The sequence below is a fragment of the Arachis stenosperma genome, chromosome 1 (genome assembly GCF_014773155.1).
Source record: "Arachis stenosperma cultivar V10309 chromosome 1, arast.V10309.gnm1.PFL2, whole genome shotgun sequence".
Classification (NCBI taxonomy): Eukaryota; Viridiplantae; Streptophyta; class Magnoliopsida; order Fabales; family Fabaceae; genus Arachis; species Arachis stenosperma.
The window spans coordinates 97,845,989-97,854,526 of NC_080377.1; the positions used below are offsets into that span (position 1 = coordinate 97,845,989).

At 40.8% G+C, this 8,538-nt stretch overlaps 1 non-coding gene across 1 annotated transcript; it reads left to right on the forward strand.

Moving 5' to 3' along the window:
• The first annotated feature begins 5,419 nt into the window (after nucleotides 1-5,419).
• LOC130952432 (small nucleolar RNA R71) lies at nucleotides 5,420-5,527 on the forward strand. The gene has a single exon (XR_009074617.1). It is a non-coding gene; the product is annotated as a small nucleolar RNA R71 (small nucleolar RNA).
• Nucleotides 5,528-8,538: the final 3,011 nt, after the last annotated feature.

The following is an 8,538-nucleotide window of genomic DNA, read 5'->3' on the forward strand; positions in this document are numbered from 1 at the left end:
TTGGACAAAGAACAAGCGGAATTGAATAGAAGAACAATAGTAATTGCATTAATACTCGAGGTACAGCAGAGCTCCACACCTTAATCTATGGTGTGTAGAAACTCCACCGTTGAAAATACATAAGAACAAGGTCTAGGCATGGCCGAATGGCCAGCCTCCCAAAGTGATCAAAAGATCTAAAGAAAAAGGTTCCAAAGATCCGAAGATCTTTAATACAATAGTAAAAGGTCCTACTTATAGAAAACTAGTAGCCTAAGGTGTACAGAAATGAGTAAATGACATAAAAATCCACTTCCGGGCCCACTTGGTGTGTGCTTGGGCTGAGCAATGAAGCATTTTTCGTGTAGAGACTCTTCTTGGAGTTAAACGCCAGCTTTGGTGCCAGTTTGGGCGTTTAACTCCCATTTGGGTGCCAGTTCCAGCGTTTAACGCTGGGATTTCTTGAGGTGACTTTGAACGCCGGTTTGGGCCATCAAATCTTGGGCAAAGTATGGACTATCATATATTGCTGGAAAGCCCAGGATGTCTACTTTCCAACGCCGTTGAGAGCGCGCCAATTGGGCTTCTGTAGCTCCAGAAAATCCACTTCGAGTGCAGGGAGGTCAGAATCCAACAGCATCTGCAGTCCTTTTCAGTCTCTGAATCAGATTTTTGCTCAGGTCCCTCAATTTCAGCCAGAAAATACCTGAAATCACAGAAAAACACACAAACTCATAGTAAAGTCCAGAAAAGTGAATTTTAACTAAAAACTAATAAAAATATACTAAAAACTAACTAGATCATACCAAAAACATACTAAAAATAATGCCAAAAAGTATACAAATTATCCGCTCATCACAACACCAAACTTAAATTGTTGCTTGTCCCCAAGCAACTGAAGATCAAATAAGATAAAAAGAAGAGAATATGCAATGAACTCTAAAAACATCTATGAAGATCAGTATTAATTAGATGAGCGGGGCTTTTAACTTTTTTGCCTCTGAATAGTTTTGGCATCTCACTCTATCCTTTGAAATTCAGAATGATTGGCTTCTTTAGGAACTTAGAATCCAGATAGTGTTAACGATTCTCCTAGTTAAGTATGATGATTCTTGAACACAGCTACTTATTGAGTCTTGGCCGTGGCCCAAAGCATTCTGTCTTCCAGTATTACCACCGGATACATACATGCCACAGACACATAATTGGGTGAACCTTTTCAGATTGTGACTCAGCTTTGCTAAAGTCCCCAATTAGAGGTGTCCAGGGTTCTTAAGCACACTCTTATTGCCTTGGATCACAACTTTATTTCTTTCTTTTTTTCTTTCTTCTTTTCTTCTCTTTTTTTTTCGGTTTTTTTTTTCGGTTTTTTTTTTGTATTCACTGCTTTTTCTTGCTTCAAGAATCATTTTTATGATTTTTCAGATCCTCAGTAACATGTCTCCTTTTTCATCATTCTTTCAAGAGCCAACATTCATGAACCACAAATTCAAAAGACATATGCACTGTTCAAGCATACATTCAGAGAACAAAGGTGTTGCCACCACATCAAGATAATTAAACTGTTATAAAATTTAAAATTCATGCAATTCTTTTCCTTTTTCAATTAAGAACAATTTTTTTAAGAAAGGTGATGGATTCATAGGACATTCATAACTTTAAGGCATAGACACTAAGACACTAATGATCATAAGACACAAATAAGCACTAAAATTCGAAAAACAGAAGAATAAAGAACAAGGAAATCATGGAACGGGTCCACCTTAGTGATGGCGGCTCTTCCTTCCTCTTGAAGGTCCTATGGAGTGCTTGAGCTCCTCAATGTCTCTTCCTTGTCTTTGTTGCTCCTCCCTCATGATTCTTTGGTCTTCTCTAATTTCATGAAGGATGATGGAGTGTTCTTGATGCTCCACCCTTAGTTGTCCCATGTTGGAACTCAACTCTCCTAGGGAGGTGTTCAGTTGCTCCCAATAGTTTTGTGGAGGAAAGTGCATCCCTTGAGGTATCTCAGGGATCTCTTGGTGAGAGGGGTCTCTTGTGTGCTCCATCCTTTTCTTGGTGATGGGCTTGTCCTCATCAATGGGGGTGTCTCCTTCTGTGTCAACTCCAACTGAATAACAGAGGTGACAAATGAGATGAGGAAAGGCTAGCCTTGCTAAGGTAGAGGACTTATCCGCCACCTTGTAGAGTTCTTGGGCTATAACCTCATGAACTTCCACTTCTTCTCCAATCATGATGCTATGGATCATGATAGCCCGGTCTATGGTAACTTCGGACCGGTTGCTAGTGGGAATGATTGAGCGTTGTATGAACTCTAACCATCCTCTAGCCACGGGCTTGAGGTCATGCCTTCTCAATTGAACCGGCTTTCCTCTTGAATCTTGCTTCCATTGTGCGCCCTCTTCACATATGATTGTGAGGACTTGGTCCAACCTTTGATCAAAGTTGACCCTTCTTGTATAAGGATGTTCATCTCCTTGCATCATAGGCAAGTTGAACGCCACCCTCACACTCTCCGGACTAAAATCCAAGTATTTCCCCTGAACCATAGTGAGATAATTCTTTGGATTCGGGTTCACACTTTGGTCATGGTTCTTGGTGATCCATGCATTGGCATAGAACTCTTGAACCATCAAGATTCCGACTTGTTGAATGGGGTTGGTAAGAACTTCCCAACCTCTTCTTCGGATCTCATGTCGGATCTCCGGATATTCACCCTTTTTGAGTGAAAAGGGGACCTCGGGGATCACCTTCTTCAAGGCCACAACTTCATAGAAGTGGACTTGATGCACCCTTGAGAGGAATCTATCCATCTCCCATGACTCGGAGGTGGAAGCTTTTGCCTTCCCTTTCCTCTTTCTAGAGGTTTTTCCGGCCTTGGATGCCATAATGGTTATGAAAAAGCAACGCTTTTACCACACCAAACTTAAAATGTTTGCTCGTCCTCGAGCAAAAGAAGAAAGAAGAGAGTAGAAGAAGAAGAAATGAAGAAGAGGGAGATGGAGGTGTGTTCGGCCAAAGAGAGGGAGAAGTGGTGTGTAGGTTGTGTGAAAATGAAGGGTTGAAGAAGGGTATATATAGGAGAGAGGGGGGTAATGGTTCGGCCATTATGGGTGGGTTTGGGAGGGAAAGTGGTTTGAATTTGAAGGGTGAGGTTGGTGGGGTTTTGTGAAGGATGGATGTGAGTGGTGAAGAGAAAGATGGGATTTGATAGGTGAAGGGTTTTTGGGGAAGAGGTGTTGAGGTGATTGGTGAGTGGGGGAAGAAGAGAGAGAATGGTGGTGGGGTCCTGTGGGGTCCACAGATCCTGTGGTGTCAAGGAAAAGTCATCCCTGCACCAAATGGCATCAAAATTCACGTTTTGAGCCATTTCTGGCGTTAAACGCCGGGCTGGTGCCCATTCCTGGCGTTTAACGCCAGGTTCTAGCCCTTTTCTGGCGTTTAACGCCAGTCTGGTGCCCCTTTCTGGCGTTAAACGCCCAGAATGGTGCCAGACTGGGCGTTAAATGCCCAACTGCTAGGCTTACTGGCGTTTAAACGCCAGCAGCTTCTTCCTCCAGGGTGTGCTGTTTTTCTTCCTGTTTTTCATTCTGTTTTTGCTTTTTTTCATTGTTTTTGTGACTTCTTATGATCATCAACCTACAAAAAAGATAAAATAACAAAAGAAAATATATAAAATATAATCATTGGGTTGCCTCCCAACAAGCGCTTCTTTAATGTCAGTAGCTTGACAGAGGGCTCTCAATGAGCCTTACAAATACTCAGAACCGTGTTGGAACCTCCCAACACCAAACTTAGAGTTTGAATGTGGGGGTTCAACACCAAACTTAGAGTTTGGTTGTGGCCTCCCAACACCAAACTTAGAGTTTGACTGTGGGGGCTCTGCTTGGCTCTGTTTTGAGAGAAGCTCTTCATGCTTCCTCTCCATGATGATAGAGGGATGTCCTTGGGCCTTAAACACCAAGGAGTCTTCATTCACTTGAATGATCAACTCTCCTCTATCAACATCAATCACAGCCTTTGCTGTGGCTAGGAAGGGTCTGCCAAGGATGATGGATTCATCCATGCACTTCCCAGTCTCTAGGACAATGAAATCAGTAGGAATGTAATGGTCTTCAATCTTCACCAAAACATTCTCTACAAGTCCATGAGCTTGTTTTCTTGAGTTGTCTGCCATCTCCAATGAGATTCTTGCAGCTTGTACCTCAAAGATCCCTAATTTCTCCATTACAGAGAGGGGCATGAGGTTTACACTTGACCCTAAGTCACACAAGGCCTTCTTGAAGGTCATGGTGCCTATGGTACAAGGTATTGAAAACTTCCCAGGATCTTGTCTATTTTGAGGTAATTTCTGCCTAGACAAGTCATCCAGTTCTTTGGTGAGCAAAGGGGGTTCATCCTCCCAAGTCTCATTTCCAAATAACTTGTCATTTAGCTTCATGATTGCTCCAAGATATTTAGCAACTTGCTCTTCAGTGACATACTCATCCTCTTCAGAGGAAGAATACTCATCAGAGCTCATGAAAGGCAGAAGTAAGTCCAATGGAATCTCTATGGTCTCATTTTGAGCCTCAGATTCCCATGGTTCCTCATTGGGGAACTCAGAGGAGATTGGTGCACGCCCATTGAGGTCTTCCTCAGTGGCGTTCACCTCCTCTCTTTCCTCTCCATATTCGGCCATGTTTATGGCTTTGCACTCTCCTTTTGGATTTTCTTCTGTATTACTTGGGAGAGTACTAGGAGGGAGTTCAGTAACTTTCTTACTCAGCTGACCCACTTGTCCTTCCAAATTCCTAATGGAGGACCTTGTTTCATTCATGAAACTTTGAGTGGTTTTGATTAGATCAGAGACCAGTGTTGCTAAGTCAAAGGTATTCTGCTTAGAACTCTCTGTCTGTTGCTGAGAAGATGATGGAAAAGGCTTGTTATTGCCAAGCCTGTTTCTTCCACCATTATTGTTATTGAAACCTTGTTGAGGTCTCTCTTGATTCTTCCATGAGAAATTTGGGTGATTTCTCCATGAAGAATTATAGGTGTTTCCATAGGGTTCTCCTAGGTAATTCACCTCTTCCAGTGAAGGGTTCTCAGGATCATAAGCTTCTTCCTCAGATGAAGCTTCCTTAGTACTGCCAGGTGCATTTTGCATTCCAGACAGACTTTGAGAAATCAAATTGACTTGTTGAGTCAATATCTTATTCTGAGCCAGTATGGCGTTCAGAGTGTCAATCTCAAGAATTCCTTTCTTCTGACTAGTCCCATTGTTCACAGGATTCCTTTCAGAAGTGTACATGAATTGGTTATTTGCAACCATTTCAATTAGTTCCTGAGCCTCTGTAGGCGTCTTCTTCAAATGAAGAGATCCTCCAGCAGAGCTATCCAAAGACATCTTGGATAGTTCAGAGAGACCATCATAGAAAATACCTATGATGCTCCATTCAGAAAGCATGTCTGAGGGACATCTTCTGATTAATTGTTTGTATCTTTCCCAAGCTTCATAGAGGGATTCTCCATCCTTCTGTCTGAAGGTTTGGACTTCCACTCTAAGCTTACTCCATCTTTGAGGTGGAAAGAACTTTGCCAAGAAGGCATTGACTAGCTTTTCCCAAGAGTCCAGGCTTTCTTTAGGTTGAGAATCCAACCATATTCTAGCTCTGTCTCTTACAGCAAAAGGGAATAGCATCAGTCTATAGACCTCAGGGTCAACCCCATTAGTCTTGACTGTGTCACAGATTTGCAAGAATTCAGCTAAGAACTGATGAGGATCTTCCATTGGAAGTCCATGGAACTTGCAATTATATTGCATTAGAGAAACTTATTGAGGCTTAAGCTCAAAGTTGTTTGCTCCAATGGCAGGGATAGAGATGCTTCTCCCATAGAAATCAGGAGTAGGTGCAGTGAAGTCACCCAGCACCTTCCTTGCATTGTTGGCATTGTTGTTGTTTTCGGCTGCCATGTGTTCTTCTCCTTTGAAGAATTCGGTCAGGTCCTCTAAAGAGAGTTGTGCCTTGGCTTCTCTTAGCTTTCGCTTCAAGGTTCTCTCAGGTTCAGGGTCAGCTTCAACAAGAATGCCTTTGTCTCTACTCCTGCTCATATGAAAGAGAAGAGAAAAAGAAAATGTGGAATCCTCTATGTCACAGTATAGAGATTCCTTGAAGTGTCAGAGGAAAAGAAAAATAGAAGAAAGAAGGTAGAAGAATTCGAACTTGATGAGATAGGGTTCGAATTGTGCATTAAGGAGGAGTAGTACTCCATAAATAGAAGGATGTGGGAAAGAGGGAAGAGGATTTTCGAAAATTAATTAGAAAGATGTTAAAAACATTTTAAAAATTGATTGATAATTTTTGAAAATTGAAAGTGGAAAAGAAATCAAGTGATTTTTGAAAAAGATTTTGAAATTAGAAATCAAAAAGATTTGATTGAAAACTATTTTGAAAAAGATGAGGTTAAAAAGATTTGATTGAAAAGTTATGGTTTTAAAAAAAATGTGATTGAGAAGATATGATTTGAAAACAATTTTAAAAGATATGTTTTGAAAATAATTTTAAAAGATTTGATTTTGAAAATTAGTGACTTGCCTAACAAGAAAAGATATGATTCAAACATAAAACCTTCCTTAACAGAAAAGGCAAAAAATGTTCAATCAAATCATTAATTGTTAGTAAGTATCTTTGAAAAAGGAAAGGAATTGATTTTGAAAATATTTGATTGAAAAGATATGATTTGAAAAAGATTTGATTTTGAAAAACTTTGAAAACTTGAAAAAAAATTGATTTGAAAACAAAATCTTCCCCCTAGCACCATCCTGGCGTTAAACGCCCAGAATGGTATACATTCTGGCGTTTAACGCCCAAAATGCTACCTCTTTGGGCGTTAAACGCCCAACCAGGTGCCCTGGCTGGCGTTTAAACGCCAGTCTGTCTTCTTCACTGGGCATTTTTGAATGCTCAGCTTTTTCTGTATAATTCCTCTGCAGCATGTTCTGAATCTTCAATTCTTTGTATTATTGACTTGAAAAGACACAAATTAAAAATATTTTTGGATTTTTAATAATCAAAATGCAACAAGAATCAAATAACAATGCATGCAAGACACCAAACTTAGCAGTTTGTATACTACTGACACTATATGAGACATATAAACACTCAAGCCAGAAGAATTCAAAGATCAGAGTAAGAAATCATCAAGAATTACTTGAAGATCTTTAAGACACATGAATGAACGCATGCTATTGACACCAAACTTAAGATGAGACACTAGACTTAAGCAAGAAACATCAAATATTTTTGGTTTTTATGATTTTTTTATTTTTTTTTTGTGTTTTTCGAAAATTAAGTGGAAAAAGGTATCAAAATTCTTAATGAGAATCCCAGGAATCAGTGCAATGCTAGTCTAAGACTCCGGTCCAGGAATTAGACATGGCTTTACAACCAGCCAAGCTTTCAAAGAAAGCTTCGGTCCAAAACACTAGACATGACCAAAGGTCAGCCAAGCCTTAGCAAATCACTGCTCCAAAAGCAAGATTGATAAAGATCATCAAGCTCTTGTGATGATAAGTTGAAACCTCGGTCCAATGGAATTAGACATGGCTTCTCAGCCAGCCAGATTTCAACAAATCATCATGAAACTCTAGAATTCATCTTCAAGAATTCCGAAAAAAAAATACCTAATCTAAGCAACAAGATGAACCGTCAGTTGTCCAAACTGAACAATCCCAGGCATTGTTACCAAAAGCTTGCTCAAAACTTGAACAATCCCCGGCAACGGCGCCAAAAACTTGGTGCGCGAAATTGTGAACAATACTTTTTCACAACTCTCATAATCCCCGGTAATGGCTCCAGAAACGTGGTAGCTCAATACCATGGCATTACACAACTTCGCACAACTAACCAGCAAGTGCACTGGGTCGTCCAAGTAATACCTTACGTGAGTAAGGGTCGATCCCACGGAGATTGTTGCTATTGAAGCAAGCTATGGTCATCTTGTAAATCTTAGTCAGGCAAACTCAAATGGATATGGTGATGAACGAAAATAACACAAAGGTAAAGATAGAGATACTTATGTAATTCATTGGTAGGAACTTCAGATAAGCGCATGAAGATGCCTTCCCTTCCGTCTCTCTGCTTTCCTACTGCCTTCATCCAATCCTTCTTACTCCTTTCCATGGCAAGCTTATGTAGGGTTTCACCATTGTCAGTGGCTACCTCCCATCCTCTCATTGAAAACGATTGCATATGCTCTGGTCACAGCATAGCGGAATTCATCTGTCGGTTCTCAATCAGACCGGAATAGAATCCAGTGATTCTTTTGGTGTCTGTCACTAACGCCCCGCCCTCAGGAGTTTGAAGCACGTCACAGTCATTCAGTCATTGAATCCTACTCATAATACCACAGACAAGGTTAGACCTTCCGGATTCTCTTGAATGCTGCCATCAGTTCTTGCCTATACCACGAAGACTCTGATCTCACGGAATGGTTGGCTCGTTTGTCAGGGGAGCACTCGGTTGTCAGGCGATCAACCATGCATCGTGCAATCAGGAATCCAAGAGATATTCACTAAGC